Source organism: Rhinatrema bivittatum, chromosome 1 (genome assembly GCF_901001135.1).
Source record: "Rhinatrema bivittatum chromosome 1, aRhiBiv1.1, whole genome shotgun sequence".
NCBI classification, from domain to species: Eukaryota; Metazoa; Chordata; class Amphibia; order Gymnophiona; family Rhinatrematidae; genus Rhinatrema; species Rhinatrema bivittatum.
The window spans coordinates 94393885-94412108 of NC_042615.1; the positions used below are offsets into that span (position 1 = coordinate 94393885).

At 44.7% G+C, this 18224-nt stretch overlaps 1 long non-coding RNA gene across 1 annotated transcript in view; it reads right to left on the reverse strand.

The window, feature by feature from the left end:
• Window positions 1-18224, reverse strand: part of LOC115080014 — a 69575-nt gene that overhangs the window by 13232 nt on the left and 38119 nt on the right. Inside the window, exon 2 of the long non-coding RNA XR_003853484.1 lies at window positions 11859-12009. This is a non-coding gene — a long non-coding RNA (uncharacterized LOC115080014). The remainder of the gene's footprint in view (window positions 1-11858; window positions 12010-18224) is intronic.

Here is an 18224-nt window from a genome sequence, read left to right on the forward strand (position 1 = left end):
CAAAGAAATCCTCTCATGCGCTCATAAGCTTTACAATAGGCTGCCCAGGTGGCTGATGCCAATGCTCCCTACAGTAGGTTCCGGATTGTCTGAGACCAGTCGTCCATAAGCGGTCTGGTACTGAGGCTCCCATTGTGTCAGCCGAGGGCACCTGCTTATAAAACACATCCCATTTAGCACGAGATAAAGCATCAGCAATCTTGTTATTAACCCCTGGCACGTGTCGTGCTCTGATTGTGGTGTTAATGTGCAGGTTTGCTAAAAGCACCTCCCTCAATAGCTTGACAACCTTGGGGCATTTTGACGACTGCCTATTCGGAATCTGGACTATGGCCTGGTTATTGCACCAAAGTGTTATGTGCTTGTTCTGCAGCTTTTCACTCCAGAGCACCAACGCTACTAAGATAGGGAACCATTCCAGGAAGATGATACTCCGAGTTAGTCCTGCCTCCACTCAGGAATCCGGCTATGGCGTGGCACACTATGCGCCCTGACAGACTACCCCAAAATCCCAGACGCCAGAAGTGTCTGAATGTATGGCCAGGTCCTGATTGGAGAGTGGAGGCTCCTGCCACATGGACACACCATTGAAATCGTTCAGAAAGGATAACCAAATGTCAGCATGGATATCACTTTATATTCTGATGAAATGAAGTGGCCACCTGACATCTACTGTAACAGTGGCAAGTCTCCTCAGGAAAACCTGTCCCATAGGGATTACTCTGCATGCAAAGTTTAATGAGCCCAGGATGGCTTGCACCATGCAGTCAGCTTCTTTGCTTTTGAAGCCTAGTATAGTAAGACTGTCAGATCTGCGGCTTTGTCCTCATGCAAATGAGAGACCATGTTGACTGAATCCAATTCAATCCCCAGGAAACAGATAAGAATATAAAAACATAAGATATTGCCATACTGGGTCAGACCAAGGGTCCATCAAGCCCAACATCCTGTTTCCAACAATGGTCAATCCAGGCTACAAGTACCTGGCACATACCCAAACATTAAGTAGATCCCATGCTACTACTGCAGTGGCTGTTCTCTAAGAAAATGTGATTAATAGCAGTTAATGGACTTCTCCTCCATGAATTTTTCTAAACCTTTTTTAAACCCAGCTACACTAACTACACTAACCACATCATCTGGCAACACATTCCAAAGCTTAATTGTGCTTTGAGTGAAAAAGAATTTTCTCCGATTAGTTTTGAATGTGCTACTTGTTGATCATCGATGGACCCTCTCTCTTCTTGTGTGCAAGGGGAACACACCAAACTCTTTAGTGATGGATTAGAATACACGCATGCACTGGACCCTACTGTGCCAACAAATAAAAAGTCATCAAGGTAGTGGATGATGTTACTTGACTTGGCTTGCTCTGCAGTCACCCAGTGTAGGAAGGAGCTGAAGGACCATACTGTGAAGGGTCGTCTTGTCCAATGATGCTCATCATCTGGAGAAACACATGAGTCCAAATGATGATGTTCCTCAGGACCTTCCTATCTGCGATGGGCAGCATGTCTCCATTCTTTTCCTTCTTCTGTGTTGACTGCTTATGACTTCCTTCCATGATCCTGAATATATCGATGTACAAGTGTTTTCTGATTTTCTTTTGTAGAGTTCTTGGCACATTTTCCCACAGCTGGGATAAGGTAGTCAGGGCTGGTGGACTCATGGAGGCCTCACCGGCCTCAACTGATGGGCAGTATGTGCTGCAGTCCGAGGAGGAGTCAGAATTGGCTTTGATGATAGAGCTGCTGCTCGTGCTATGGCTGTCCCTATACTTGCATTTTTGACTGCCATTTCTTTTAATTGTCCGTGAAGAAACCACATTCTCTTTCTCCGAACTCACTGGACTACCCCTTTTTTAAAACCCCTTTTCAAGTCATTTCACACTCCATTGCCTCAGGTACAAACTTAGATTGTGAGCCCTCTGGGAACAGGGAAAATACGTACATTACTTAAATGTAACTCGCCTTAAGCTACAATGAAAAGGCGTGAGCTAAATACATGAAATAAATAAATAAATAAATATACCATCCCAAGTATCTGCTTGAGACTCACCATCTGCTGTTGCAGGTTCAACTGGTGCTGTCGCCTTGTTTCGCTGTTGCTCCTAGATTGCCCTGAGGGACAGGAATGTCCGACACTGCATCAGTAGGTGCTGCCTTCTCTTGGGTGGTTTTGGGTAACTGTGTCACTGCAGTGTTGTTCTCCACTGCTGCTTCCCTGTTGCTTGCAGGCCTTACTAATCCAGGACGCGCTCCAGGCATCTGAACTGGCCAGTACACCCAAGGATGCAGAGGGGGGGGGGGGGGGAGTTTAAGCACCAGCGTAAGTTGGAAATGGAGACACATTCCAATAATTAGCCCCATTAGGTGGACAGGGACTGTCCCCCCAGCCTGTGGGGGGAAGAGGACCATGGGTTCAGCTTGCCCCATGCTGCCAGTTTGCTCCCTGCTGCCAAAACAAGTGATCCGGCATACCTCTTGGGAGCTATGTGGTCCTGCTTTTTAATCCAGGCATTGGCCTCGCTTGGGATGCCCCCATATCCTGGGCTAGGGGGCGGGATGTGTCACAAGGGCTGCCATGCCATCAAACTAGGGATGAGGACTTCATGCAGTTGTGTTGCCAATGAGTCCTGAATGCCTTGTAGCTGTGCTTCCCTGCAAGGGCACAGGTGTGAGCTCATCTGAACTGGAGCCCAACCGGGGGGTCCTGCTGCTGGCCACACTCTGCCTCACTCTCGTGGTGTACTGGTGGTCTTTGTGGATTTTGCCCATCAACAGGAATGTTGTTTAACGGTGTCTCGCCAATAGAAAGGTTGTTGCATGTTGCCCCTTCTGATTGGCTGCTGGATTCCTTTGCCTGCGGCTTGATCTTCCTTACATGTGTTTTTATCTTCTTGCCCACCTCCTCCTTCTTGATGTTTGGCTTCACAAGAATCAATTGCTCTTTTTGCTCTGGCCAGTCCCCGGGAGGTGGGTTGAGAGTCCTCCTGGGCTCAAGTGCATGTATCTCCTCGGAAGGCAGGTTGCAGGATGTCTCGGCCATTTTAGTTGTGACCCCCTGGATTCACTGCTTTCCCTTGTCTAATTGATTCCTAATCTTACAGCTATCTTGATTCTTGCCATCTGTGCGATGTCCGTCCCTGGAGGTGGGGGGGGGGGGAAGGGGGGGGGGAATTCATGTCTTTTCTCCTGAACTGCAACCATGTGGCCTCCTGCTAGATCCTGGGATCACTTGAATGATGCCCCTGCTTCAAAAAGGAGAATTGTCCTGTCCACACCAGATGGACAAGATGGGCTGATACAGGATTCAAGCCCACAGCCCCAGCATTGCAGGGGAGCCTTCTTTTGAGTATCCCACAAGGCCAACTCAGCATAGTGCTATTAAAGCACTGCTTGCTCTTCCCCTTTAATTTAAAGGTCCTGGCTAAGGCTAACCACCAGAAGCTGTCAGCTCCATGTATACTTTTTTTTTTTGTAAGAGTGGAGGGATCACCTTCTCCACCGTCCTGGTTCAGGCTTCAAACTGATGAAGAAAGGTCAAGCTGCAAGGGAAGATGGTGACTATTGCTCCAGGCTGAGCTATCCAAGCATGGCTCAATCAAAAAAAAAGGGCAGCTGGTCTTAGCTTAACCCTTATATATGGTGCCCTGATATCATCACCGGGCACCCACTGCTCATCCTCCTGCCCCCCACCCCCCATATCATATCTCGCAATTCTTCATGGGTAGCACGGCTGCGGGGAGGAGGGAGGAGGAAGGAAGGCAGTGTGCACCGCACTGATGTCACTCCCCTACCATGGCTCCAGGCCACTTCGGATCGCAACACTCGGTGCACAGTTACTGATGGGCTCCATGTGAGCTTGGGCCCACCCATTTCTTGTGGGTGACAAACAGCCAGAGGTTGATGAGCACTTCTTCCTTTTTATCTACATTTAAGCCTTGGTAATACACACTGGAAGGGGAGATAAAAATGAAAGGGGACTTGTAAAATCTGGAAGAATGTTCTGGAGTTGGAAAATGAGCATCAATGTAATAATGTCATGCATTTGGGAAGCCATATTTCAATTAGAAGGCAAAGAACTGGCAGGTATTAAACAAGAAAAACATTTAAGATTATTCAACTCTGATGACATTAAAGTAGCTAGTCAATATAATAAAGTAACTGGGAAAGCTACCAGTATTCTCAGCTGCATAAGTAAAGGTATTTTCAGTAGGAAAAAGGAGATGGTACTGCCCTTTTATAGGTCACTAGTAGGGATGTGCAGGAAAATGAAATTCCTAAAAGCAGAGAACATGACAGCAGATAACATCCAGTCTGCCTATCCACCTCTCCCATTTTGTTTCATTTCGGGTTGCTTTGTTTCAGTGGGGAGGGCAGAGAGCAGTTTTGAGGGGTTTATTTGTGTTTTGCTTTGTTTAAGGATGTTTTGTTTGCCAAACCAAAATAAACATTACATTAAACAAACAACGATGAAGTAATGAAAGAGAAATGGTCCCCCTAGGCTACCCCCTCCCTGGACCACACCGTTCCATGGGGATCTCTGACGGCGAAGGGGACAGACGTAATCACCATTTGCTCCTGCCCCACTAGCATCTCTCAAAAAATGGCACCAGCATCACTTTTGAAGCAGAGCCAACTGGGCAGGAGTGACTGGGGATTGTTTCTCCCTTTTTGATATTGGTGATCGGGTGCAGAAGGCAAAGTGAGGTCCCTGGGGGGGTGATGGCAGTAGTAGTACATTTCAGACCTTCATTTTTTTTCACTGATTTTCTCAAACAAAAGTCAACAAGAAATGAATTTCCGAGGGGAGGGTGGGTTGCTTTTAAAATGACATGCACCGTAAGTATTTCATTGTATTCTTTCTTTTGTTTAAAACTGAATGCACATCCCTAGCCCCTAGTGCATACCCAATTTGAGTACTGTGTGCAGTTCTGGAGTCTTTTCCTTTGTGAGGACTGTGAGAGGATGCTCGCAGTTCAGAAAAAGGCTAGTAAAATGATCCAGGGTCTGCAACACAAACAGGACGAAGAGAGACAAGACATTCAAAATGTACATAACTGCAAATAGAGACCAAGTGGCCCAGCCAATCTGCCCAGTTGAAAAGTACTTTAATGTGACTAAATCCCATTAGAGTGACACCAGACCACCTTTGCTTTCTTTATATTCAGTTATTCTGCTGATCTGAGTATCTCCATTTCCATCGGGTAATCCAGATCCAGCTTCCAGGAATATTCTGAGGTTGCTATTAGTGACTTTGTATAACCCATATTATTTATTTATAGATACTTATATTCTGCTTCCTCACCTGCAGTTATATTTCAAATGTAAATTGTCCTATTGGTGCTTTGTAGATCTAGTCAGAATAGTACTGGTGCTATGGCTTTATCATTGGCACGGAAAAAATTATTGTATCCTCTAGTGCAATAATACTGAGCAGGGAATAGCGATAAGGTAAGCAAGTATAACAAAAGCTATGATCCCAAACAATCCATGCAATTAATCGTGTAAGTAATTGAACACCGGAGCTGCCTGAACACGGGCAAGATTAATGCTCCCATCGTTCAGCATTGCCTCGATAAGAAACACCTTTTCGTGGAACTAAAGTGGCGCATTATTGACCGTATTTTTTTGACATCTCGTGGTGGTGATCCTCAGAAGCTTCTTAATTATCGTGAGCAACGTTGGATTTTCCAGTTAAAAACTATGCAACCCGATGGCTTAAACGCAGCCATCGAGTGGTATTCGTTGCTATGACAATTTATCAACAACTTGTGTCATTTCCGGTCTAGGTTGGATTCTATTGGTTAATTCTTCCCTTTAAAAATGGCGCGAAAACGGACCCTCGGATAGAGGAGAACCATTACTATTCTGATATGCTACACTTACTATTTCACGTTAGTACCTTGGACCTGTTGGATGTGTAACTATTATTACTGCTATATTGTCATTAATTCAATTTTTGCATTCATAGATACTATTCGCCCTTGACGAAGGCTACTGACGCCAAAACGCGGTCCGTGTCGGGCTATCCGGTTGTAAGAACTCACGACCATGTCTCTGGCGATTCTCCATTTTGCCTATGAAGCTAAGTTAAAACTTTCTGTAATAACCTAATATAGGTCACGTATGGACTATGCACTATTGCACTTTAGCAACAAAATAAGCTTAAAAAATACAACTAAGACCTATGATTATATTTTCGGTATACCTTTTGCTAAATAGCAATGAATATGTATGCCTTGATATGAGGTCTGCTTGCAACCATTACACTGTGTACTTACACGATTAATTGCATGGATTGTTTGGGATCATAGCTTTTGTTATACTTGTTTATCATTGGCACTACAGAGTTTTAAATGAGCCCCAGTATTTGTCCCACCTTCTTCTACATATATGTAGGAACCTTACCAGGTTTCTCACTAAATTTTCATCTCTAGTAAAGGGACTGCAATGGTTTCTTCTGTTTTAAAGCCACCCCTGTGTTTTGAAATGAACATAGTGTTCCTACCAAGAAATATAGAGAGCTCTAGTACAAGGCTTCCCAAACCTATCCTTGTGACCCCACAGCGAGTCAGGTTTTCAGGATACCCATAATGAATATATATGAAATAAATAACAAAGGGGAGGAGAAATAGCCTAGTGGTTAGAGCAGTGGGCTATGAACCAGGAGACCAGGGTTCTGCTGTCACTCCTTGTGACCTTGGGCAAGTCACATTACCCTCCATTACCTCAGATACAAACTTAGATCTTAGGGGGTCATTTTTCAAAATGCGGTAAGGTGTTTTCGCATGCGATAGGCCTTTAACGCATGCGAAAATGTGTTTACCACACCTGGCCATAATAGCATGTCCCATAGATAGGTATTTGTATCCCTAGGATAGGCCCACCTAGTAACTCGAGGTGGGGATTAGGTAAGAGTGTAGGGGTTAGGGGCCGCTTTCACATTCTACATGAGACGTACGAACAGAACAGTGGTCTCTTGTGAAGATTTGCTGGCCTTCGGAGTGAGGAAACTCACTCAAAGATGAGATTTGGGCAAGGGACTCTCAACCTAGCTTGATGTAGTCCATCAAGCTAGGTTGAGAGTCCCTTGCCCAAATCTCATCTTTGAGTGAGTTTCCTCACTCCGAAGGCCAGCAAATCTTCACAAGAGACCACTGTTCTGTTCGTACGTCTCATGTAGAATGTGAAAGCGGCCCCTAACCCCCTACACTCTTACCTAATCCCCACCTCGAGTTACTAGGTGGGCCTATCCTAGGGATACAAATACCTATCTATGGGACATGCTATTATGGCCAGGTGCACTCTCTCTCTCACACATATGTGTCTGGTTGAATGCAGGAAATACATCAGGTTTGGCACTTATCACAGAATATGAAATGGTATCACAATGTGCACTAACTTAGCTCTTCACACAGGTAATTATCACAAAATGCAATAAATACTATATTAGCATAAAACACACCCCTTTTGCTATCACATGCGGTACTTACCGCATTTTGATAAATCCAGGCCTTAGATTGTAAGCTCTCTGGGGATAGAGAAATACCTCCAGTACCTGAATGTAAACTGATGTGATATCTCAGATCAGATGTCAGTATAAATAAATAAAATCTTCATACAATAGGTATTCAAATCAGTGCAGATTTATCTTGTGTGTATTCAATACAAAATCCTGAAAACCAACTGGTTATAGGGTCATCAGGATTGTAACATTTTGATATTCACTAAGAGTCATTATATTTAATGCAGCTATCTAAAATTCTGGGACTTGGAAGGAAAGAGTTAAGGGAGCCATTTTGTGTTCTTCAGTTTCAGTTTTAAAATGACAAAAGTTGAGTATACATGTCTCCTGAGTGTTTATTAACAATTTAAACTTCACAGCCTGTTACATGCTAAACAAGCAAAACAATACATGGTATCAAAAGCTGGAAGAGTTTGCAGTCTATAGACTTGTAAGCACCCACAAATCACCAATGGCATTTCCACCTTATCATGGAGTTTCCAGACATGGACTGGGACTGGGACTACAATACCCTTTGGGAGGAATGGAAACAGTTCAAACAACATGCTGAGCTTGTCTTCAAGAAATATTGCTAAGAAGAGGCTGATAACTGCTGTTAACTACCATTATGGGCTGGAGAGAAAGGTAGGGACATTTAAAATACATGGAGAGACATACCGGTATCAGCAGAGGAGAGAAAGCAATACAGTGCCTACTACAATAGGTATGGAGATCACAGTGACTACTCTGATGATAGTTTAGAATATAAAGATTTTTTTTTGATGGATTAATGGCAATTTCTTGGAGATTCTAAAATCAAAGTGGATGAAACAACAACTTCAGCTGTGAATACTCCTTGTAGAGTACCCAATTGCATTGAGAGAGAGGGACTTGACAAACACATCAAGAGAATGGAAAAACTTGGTGGAGCTGTCGAAGATGATGAACCCAAAAGATGGGCAGCAGAACGTGATTCTGATTGGGGAGGCCAACCAAGCTCCACCCCCAACTCCAACCCAAGCTCCGCCCCCAACTCCAACCCAAGCTCTGCTCACATTTCCAGACAAAATAAATGCTTGATGCTAAAGCACCAGACACAGTGGTAAAGGAGAAAATGACAAAATCAGCATTACTAATAGAAATATCAGTGCTAAGCAACTATTTCATACTGCATGGAGAAGATCATCAAGTACCAAGCATTTATTTATTTATTTAAAGGCTTTTATATACCGGAGTTCATGCACTTGTGCATACCACTTCGGTTTACACAGAACAAGGAACAGAAAATTACATCAAACAGATTGAACAATTAAACAAATATATACAATTACATCTAACAATTGGGTATAAATAACATGGCTAACTTAGTAGGAACTTAGAGTTTGAGGTAAAGGAGAGAAATAGTACCAAGTGGTAACAGAACAATGTTAATAGCTAAATAATAAATATAAATAGTAAATACAAATTCTTATAATAAATACAGGTGTTTACAGATTACAGTCTTCATGAAAAGTTTACGTCTACAGAATAGGGTTAAGTAAATAAGAACTGGCGGTTATTTCTATAGGAGTGAAGACTTCAAAAACTGAGGTTACATCTGGATTAAGAGGTATTGGTGTAGCATGCTCAAATATTTAATGATTTGGAATTGTGAGACCAAGGATAAAAATTAGGAGTTGTTTGATATGATTATAAAAGCGAGAATGATTCAAGTTCTGGGATGTGGTTCTGAGCTAGACCTTTAAGTGTAGGCTTTTGTAAAGAGCCAGGTCTTGAGTTTCTTTTTGAATGTTCGAGTACACGTTTCGAGGCGAATGTCCGTGGGGAGGGCATTCCAATGAAGGGGGCTGGCAGTCGAGAATGCACGTTTCTTGAGTGAGGACTTGGCTGAAGGTATGTGTAAGGTGCCTAAGTATCTGTTTCTGATTGGTCTTGAAGACTCGTGTAGGCGAAGTGGAAGGCTTAGATCTAGCGACGTTTGTGAATGGATGTTCTTGTGTGTTATAGTTAGCACTTTGAAAATGATTCTGGATCTGATGGGGAGCCAGTGTAAGTGTTTTAGTATGGGTGTTATGTGTTCACTTCTGCTGGTGTTAGTGAGAATCCTTGCGGTGGAGTTCTGCAACATTTGTAGAGGTTTTGTGGTTATGGTTGGAAGGTCTATAAGCAGAGAGTTGCAGTAATCGATCTTGGAAAATAGTATTGTTTGGAGGACTGTTCTGAAGTCCTGAAAATGCAGGAGAGGTTTCAGCTTTTTCAGAATATGTAGTTTATAGTAGCATTCTTTTGTTGTGTTCTTGACAAATTCTTTGAGGTTCAGCCTTTTGTCTAAGGTGACCCCCAGGTCTCTTACTTGAGTGGAATTGATCATTGGTGGTGAGGTTAGGTTGTTGGTAGGCTGAAGGTTCTCATCTGGAGTGATAAGCAAAAGTTCTGTTTTTGACGTATTAAGTACTAGGTTAAGGCTAGATAGGAGTGAGTTTATGGACTGTAGACAATTGTTCCAGAAGTTGATGGTGCTGGAGATGGAGTCAGTGATTGGCAGCAGAATCTGAACATCGTCTGCGTATATGAAGTGTGTGACCTTAAGACTTGAGAGTAGATGACATAGGGGGAGAAGATAGATGTTAAAGAGGGTGGGGGAGAGAGAGGATCCTTGGGGAACTCCGAAAGAGGATTTGACTGGGAGGGAATCCTTGTTGCTGATTCTGACCTTGAAAGTCCTATTGTGTAGGAAGGATCTGAACCATTCCAGGGCTGATCCTGAGATGCCTATGTCTGAGAGCCGGTCGATCAGGATAGAGTGTTTTACGGTATCAAACGCAGCTGATAGGTCGAGGAGAATCAGGAGGTATGGGGTCTTTTTCTCCAGCATGAGGACTATTATGTTATATAACACTACCCACAAGAAAAACAACAAAGGCTTGGCAGGGCCCACATAATATGTTATGTTGGAGATTGAACCTTTCTTTTTTTTTTTTTTTTGTGGGAGGTGGGTAGGAGTAGGGGCAGGAAGTAGAAAGCAACAGGAGGATTGGGAGAAGGGAGAAGAGAGGATGGAGATTGAAGGAATAGAGGGGGACGTGAAAAGGAGTGAGAGCAAGAGGGAGTGGAGATGGGGAGGGATGTGGGGGAGGAATGGGGATGGGGAGAGATATGAGGGGCTGAAGAAGAGAAAGGAGGGAGATGGGAAGAAAGCAAGGACTGGGGATAGGGAGAGAGGTAGGATGCTGAAGTATAAGGAGGATGGAGATATAGGTGGGGTGCTAAAGAGAAACAGGAAGGGGTTGAATAGAAAGAGGAGAGATCTGGAGGGCCAGGAAGAGAGGCTGCCTCCAAGAAAAACAAGAAAGCCTCTGTAGCCCTAACATAATATGGTACTCTGTTGGTCCTGCCTTGCCTCTGATGATTTTTCTTGTGTGGGGTAGGGGTAGGGAGGGGGTGGGAGAACAGGGGCAAGGAGAAGGAGGAGGCGAGTTGAAAGAGAGGAGGAAGTAGAGAGGGAAGGCCAAAGGAAGAAAGGGTGGAGGGAGACTGAGATTGAAGGGAGAGGCTGAAGAGAGGTGGATGGTGGTGAGAGGTGGGATGCTGGTGGGGTATTTTCCCTCCCTCGCCAACAAAGTTGGTTTCTTCCCTCCCCCCCCCAACTCCTCACTTTCTCCAGTTCACTCCTTTCCCCCTCAACCTTTCGCTCACCCTGGTTCATTTCCCCTTACCCCACAGTGATCCCCAGTCACTCCCTCCCTGCCCCCTCTGGATCCCCTCAATCACTGGCTGATATAATTTTGAAATAGAGAAGAGCTGCTCCGTGGGGGTCCTGCCTCCTTCCTCCTGCCCTGTGGGGCCGAGTGTTGGACTTTGAACCACTTGGTTCAAAATGCACCATTCTGGAGGGAGGACCCCACGGAGGAGCTCTTCTTTGTTTCAAATTCATACGAGCCAGTGAGTGAGGATTGCACCGTTCACTGCCACCAATGTCTTCTTGTTCCAGGGCAGGCAGAAAGGAGAGGGGGCCTTGCCAGCTGAGGATTTTTTTTTGTTTGGGGGGGGGGGGGCATGGCTCATGCGTCCTCCTCGTTCTGAGCCTATGACCTAAAGAATAGGTAAATTCAATGTAATGGTAGAAAAGCCATGCATAGGGGAGCTAAGAATTTGTCTGGACTCCCGTGACTTATAGAAGGAAGTAAGGTGGAAACACTATCAAAAGCCCACACTAGAGGACATCGCCTCCAAGCCTGCAGGAGCAAAATGTTTCAGGGTCCTTGATGTACTGGCAAATAAAACTAAACCAGGAAAGCTCCCTGCTCACAACCTTTAACACCCCACAAAGAAGACACCATTCTACTCACCTGCTATTTCGCATTAGCTCAGCTCAGGAAGTTTTTCAGAGAAAAGTAGATGAAACATAGGCAGATCTTCATGTATTGTTAGCAATGTGGCAAAGCATGAAGGAACCTGATGTCAACGTAAAAGCCTTGCTTCAAAGATCCAGAAAAAAGGCTGTCAAATTTAACAGAGAAATGTACATTATGAGCTAGTAAATGAAAGTACTTTTGTCACCTACTGTCAATAGAAAACCTCAGGCCAGATGCAGCAAAACTTGCAGCAATTTCTTACATGAGACCACCAGGAAATACATCAGAACTGGAAACTATTTTAGAGCTGGCATATTTATCAAACAACACCTTGCTGACACTTTGAAACTCCTGAGAGCATTTTAAAAGAAACACACAGATTTTCAGTGGGGAGGCACAACAAAATGATGCATTTAACAAGATAAAAAAAGCTAATTTCAAACACTGGTGCTCTCACTTATGACAAGAGAAAAGAAGTCAGGCTGAAGCTTCAAACCAAGGACTCAAAGCAGTATTATTGCAAGAAGGGAAGCCAGTCATTCATGCATCCAAGATACTGAAAGACACTGAAATCAACTACACAAAAATTTGGAAAGGAATGTACACCATTGTTTTTGGCTGCAAATGTTTCCATCAATATGTAGATGGATGACAAGTGTCTGTGGAATCAGATCACAAGCCTTTGGAAATGATCGCGAAGAAACTTCTGGAAGCAGCACCAGCCAGGCTACAGAAATATGTCATTATTGTAAAATGCTTGCCAGGGAGCACTATTCCAGCTGCTGACACCCTAAGGAAATTACCTCTGGTGGACGAGGACAACACTGAAGAGGCATTTGAAGAGCAGGTGCATTTAATTATGTCCAGCTTACCATGTCAGACAAGAAATTGAGACAACTAAAAAAATTCAACATAAATAGATCCTCAGTTGTCAGCATTACGTAAACCATACTCAATGGCTGGCCGAAGTCACAACACTCATGCTGCTGCATGCGGCAGAAGTTTGGAATTTTCATGAGGAATTAGTTATTCAAGACAATCTCATCTGCAAAGGAGAAAGACTGGTAATACCCAAATCCATAAGAGCTGAATTAATGAAATAAATCCATCAAGGTAACATAGGAGCTGAGAAATGCAAAAATAGATCCAGAGATAGCAAGGAATGAATGCTGTCATTGAGGAGACGATGCTCAAGTGTCCAATCTGTAAACTATGCTGTAGTGTGGACTATTGTAGCCGTCATTTTTAACTAGAAATACCAAAAATCACCTTGGCTTCTAGTATAATTGATAAGCTAAAATCAATTTTTGCTCGCCATGGAATTCCAGAAGAATTTGTCTCAGACAATGCTCCTCAGTATACTTCATAAGAACATGCCATTCTGGGCCAGACCAAGGGTCTATCAAGCACAGCAACCTGTTTCCAACAGTGGCCTATCCAGGTCATAAGAACTTGTCAAGTACCCAAAAACTAAGTCTATCCCATGCTACTGTTGCTAGTAATATCAGTGGCTATTTTCCAAGTCAACTTAATTAATAGCAGGTAATGGACTTCTCCACCAAGAACTTATCCAAACCTTTTTTAAACCTGGCTACACTAACTATACTAACCACATCCTCTGGCAACAAATTCCAGAGCTTAATTGTGTGTTGAGTGAAAAAGAACTTTCTCCGATTAGTTTTAAATGTGCTACATGCTAACTTTATGGAATACCCCCTAGTCCTTTTATTATCTGAAAGAATAAATAACCGAGTCACATCTACTCGTTCAAGACCTCTCATGATCTTAAAGACCTCTATCATATCCCCCCTCAGCCGTCTCTTCTCCAAGCTGAACAGCCCTAACCTCTTCATCCTTTCCTCATAGGGGAGCTGTTCCATCCCCTTTATCATTTTGGTCACCCTTCTCTCTACCTTTTCCATCACAACTATATCTTTTTTGAGATGCATCGACCAGAATTGTACACAGTATTCAAGGTGCTGTCTCACCATGGAGCGATACAGAGGCATTATGACAATTTCCGTTTTATTAACCATTCCCTTTCTAATAATCCCTAACATTCTGTTTGCTTTTTTGACTGCTGCAACACACTGAACTGACGATTTCAATGTGTTATCCACTAGAGATGTGAATCGGAACCGGAATCGGTTCTGATTCCGTTTCCGATTCACATCGTGTTTTCTTTTTCATCCGGCCCGATTGTGGTTTTGTTTATCGACTGCGCCCGAGCCGATAAACAAAAACCCACCTCGACCCTTTAAAACTAATCCCTTAGCTTCCCCCACCCTCCCGACCCCCCAAAAAACGTTTTACAGGTACCTGGTGGTCCAGTGGGGGTCCCGGGAGTGATCTCCCACTCTTGGGCTGTCGGCTGCCACTAATAAAAATGGTGCCGATGGCCTTTGCCCTTACCATGTGACAGGGTATCCGTGCCATTGGCCGGCCCCTGTCACATGGTAGGAGCACTGGATGGCCCGCGTCATTTTTAAAGATGGCTCACTGCTTTGGATGTTATTAAATCTTATGGATGAATTATACTGATTAATCACTTGCAAAATGTATTTACTTAATGAATTGAATTTCTAAGTTAACTATCCTATAGGAAGGCTCTGGATGACATATAATAATAGCACATGTAATCATACTATTATAATATCAGCAAATAAAAATCCATAAAAATACACTTACCAATAGACATACAAGACAACAGACACTACAGTAACAGACTATAAATATTACAAAAAGCATAATAGAGTCCCAAAGATGGATAACCAAAATCCCAGCTAAAAGTGAACAATAGACTATCCACATCCCTGAATATGTGGCACTAACCAACCAAACTACTTAAAAGCTATATTTTAAAAAACATGTCTTGCATAGCTTTCTAAATCTAAATAATCATGGGTGACCCTTATCGTCTTTGGAAACTAAGATTCAAAATGTAGGGTTGACGTGGAAAAATGGTGTCATCATTATATTTCACCTCTGATGTGCCCTGTGATGAATGTAAAGCTTTCATCAGTGTAGAGTCATACCCTGCTCCTTAAATACACTGGTCTGACTCAAACAGGGTCCTGAATATTAACCATATTAATCTGTGTTTGTATAGTCAATTTAGAGTTAAAAGTGACTCCTAGAATTGTAACCTCTTTTATTTGTAAGAACTAATCACCCAACCATAACTGTGGCAGAGTTGACATAGAAGATTTTATCACCCAGAAAACTTCACTTTCTTGTGGATTCACTCTATGTGAAACTGTCACAATAGAAGACATTTACTTATAGTAAAGTTTTATTTCTTTAGAATAACAAATCCTATGTGGAGAATGCTGTTTCCTTGAGCAAACAGGTCCTGATAGCAGATCCCAGTAGGCCTTGAAGTGAATCTGTCCTCCTTTCCATTGGGAAAGTATCCCTTCTCCCCCTCAAAAACCCCTCCCTGTCTCCATAAGATCAGCAGAAGGGAGGGCTACAGATAGTCCAATGTAAATACAAGGCAAGTATTAGCAATTCTGACAGTTTAATGCTGGAACTAAATAGCGCCAGAATCAGCTACTTGCCATGGTTCCACTATCTCCCTCACACTTTAGTATGGATACAGCATGGTGCAGACGCCTTTATGCTGGTGCTAAACTTTGGTACATCAGCTTCACAATTCCAACTGCCTGCTCCAATACCCCCGAGATTATTAGAATTGTTTCAGTGCAATTCTGAACAACTTTTTCTTATTCTTAATTTTATTTCATTTATATGATTTCAGTGTGTAATGATATCTGGTGGGACACATGCCATTTTATTTAGCTTTTTTTAACCATGACTTTAATTTTTTGAGGCTGTAAATGACGTTTAAATTTATTAATTGTGTAAAGGAAAGTCTTGGTCAATAGATAGAGATACAGCGCTAAGGATAGATACTTAAATGCACATTATTTTCCATCTCTCTCATTGTGTCATGACATTGTCAGTTAAAGGTGAGACCTCCAAAGCCAAGAGCAGGCACTGCACAGACAGAGACTGGAGGGTTCTAAATGGAGCAAAAGCAGGACATCCTCTGCCTGTTTCAGCCTCCTCCCCCTTGGGCTGAGCCCTCAGGACATGGTGGAGAGCAGGACTTGGGCAAGGATGACAGGAAACACAAGACACACACTAAGACAATGAAGAACTGAAAACTGGAAGGGTCCCACAGAAACAGGGCAGGACCACTGCAGGAAAATCTGGAGACATGAAAGTACTCAGAGAGACCATGTAAGACCACTGCAGAAGGACTGGACTCATGAAGCAAATTAGGACCAAACAGGAACACTGGCTATGTGAAGCAATCAGGAACATGAAATGTAGGACCAAGTCTAGGATCACAAAGACCAAACATAGGAGCAAGCTCTAGCAAAGTGCCGACTTTAAGCCTGGAATATCACTGTGCCCAAATAAGATGGCTGCCAGCAAGCAATGTGAACCACAGAGCTGGAAGGATTAGCCAAAGCATCCAAGGGGCCCATCAAGGCTCTCTGCTGGCACAAGGAAAGAATTGCCCAACAGGGTCTCACAATATGTAGTATGGTTGCCATGTTAGTCACCTAGATTCCTAGAAATTAAGGTCAACTAGCACTTTAAAGGACTTCCAGTTATGCATTTTGAGTGGTTGCAGTTGAGAGGAACTCCATGAGGGTCCACATCTTTTTTACCTCAACTGTGCTTTAGGTGTCTCGAATTGGGTGGAATTTGATAAAGCTCTTACATAGATATCTGTGCTGTACATTGTTCAGTTTGGAATGTTGTCACGAGCCTCCCGAATTATCAGGGATAAAGGGAAAGATGGCGAGAAAACTGTGTTGGCTGATATCAAAATGGCGACTGTCCCTGAACACTCTTTGTCAGAATTCAAAGAAGATATTATGTGGGACATTTCAAAAAATGTCACTGCCACTTTAACTGATCAGTTGAACAAGTTACCATTGATGATGGAAGAAATGACTGAGAAAGTGAGTGGCCAGCCCAGGAAATAAAAATTTCAGATTTGGATAATAGGGTGGCCACACAAGAAATTACTGTAGAACAACTTTCTACACAGTTGGCTGATCTCAAAAAAGAAAATGCGCTCCTACAGGAAAGAATTGAGGACCAAGGGGTAGATTTTTAAAAACTGCGCGATCGCGTACTTTTGTTTGCGCAGCAGGCGCAAACAAAAGTACGCTGGATTTTATAAGATACGCGCATAGCCGCGCGTATCCTCTAAAATCCTGGATCGGCGCGCGCAGCCTGCCTCCGTTCCCTCTGAGGCCGCTCCGAAATCGGAGCGGCCTCGGAGGGAACTCTCTTTCGCCCTCCCCTCACCTTCCCCTCCCTTCCTCTACCTAACCCACCCCCCCGGCCCTATCTAAACCCCCCCCCACCTTTATCCATGGATTTACGCCTCCCGGAGGGAGACGTAAATCCATGCGCACCAGCGGGCTGCTGGCACGCCGAGACCCGACCCGGGGACGATTCCGGAGGGCGCGGCCACACCCCCGGAATGCCCCGGCCCGAAACCACGCCCCCGGGCCCGCCCCCGAAACGCCGCGTCCCGCCACCAAAACGCCGCATCGTTCGGCCCCACCCCCGACACGCCCCCGACATGCCCCTTTCCAAAAACCCCGGGACCTACGCGCGTCCCGGGGTTCTGCGCGCGCCGGCGGCCTATGGAAAATAGGCACGCCGGCGCGCAAGGCCCTGCTCGCGTAAATCCGGGCGGATTTACGCGAGCAGGGCTTTTAAAATCCGCCCGCATGTCTGAAACTCAATGGGGCGGATTTTCAAAGGCCCGCGCGCGTAAATCCCTCAGGATTTACGTGCGCAGGGCTGCCGGCGTGCGTAAAGCCCCGGGATGCGTGTAAGTCCCGGGGCTTCCTGTCGGGGGCGTGTTGGGGGGCGTGTCGGAATGACGCGGCGTTTAGGGAGCGGGGCGCGGCGTTTCGGGGGCGGCGACGTGGGCGTGGTTTCAGCCCGGGGACGTTCCGGGGGCATGGCCGCGGCCTCCGGAATAGCCCCCGGGACCGGACCACGGAGCGGGGCAGCCGGCCGACGCACGCAAAGTTACGCCTGCATTCAGCAGGCGTAACTTTGCCGACAAAGGTAAGGGGGGGTTTAGATAGGGCCGGAGGGGTGGGTTAGGTAGGGGAAGGGAGGGGAAGGTGGGGGGGGGGCGAAAGAAAGTTCCCTCCGAGGCTGCTCCGAAATCGGAGCGGCCTCGCTGAACGACCTCCTGCAGTCGATCTCCTGCCGGCGCCATTTTCCGTACGGAAAACGATTCGCGGCAGGAAATCGCTCCCGGACCCCCGCTGGACCCCCAGGAACTTTTGGCCAGCTTGGGGGGGCCTCCTGACC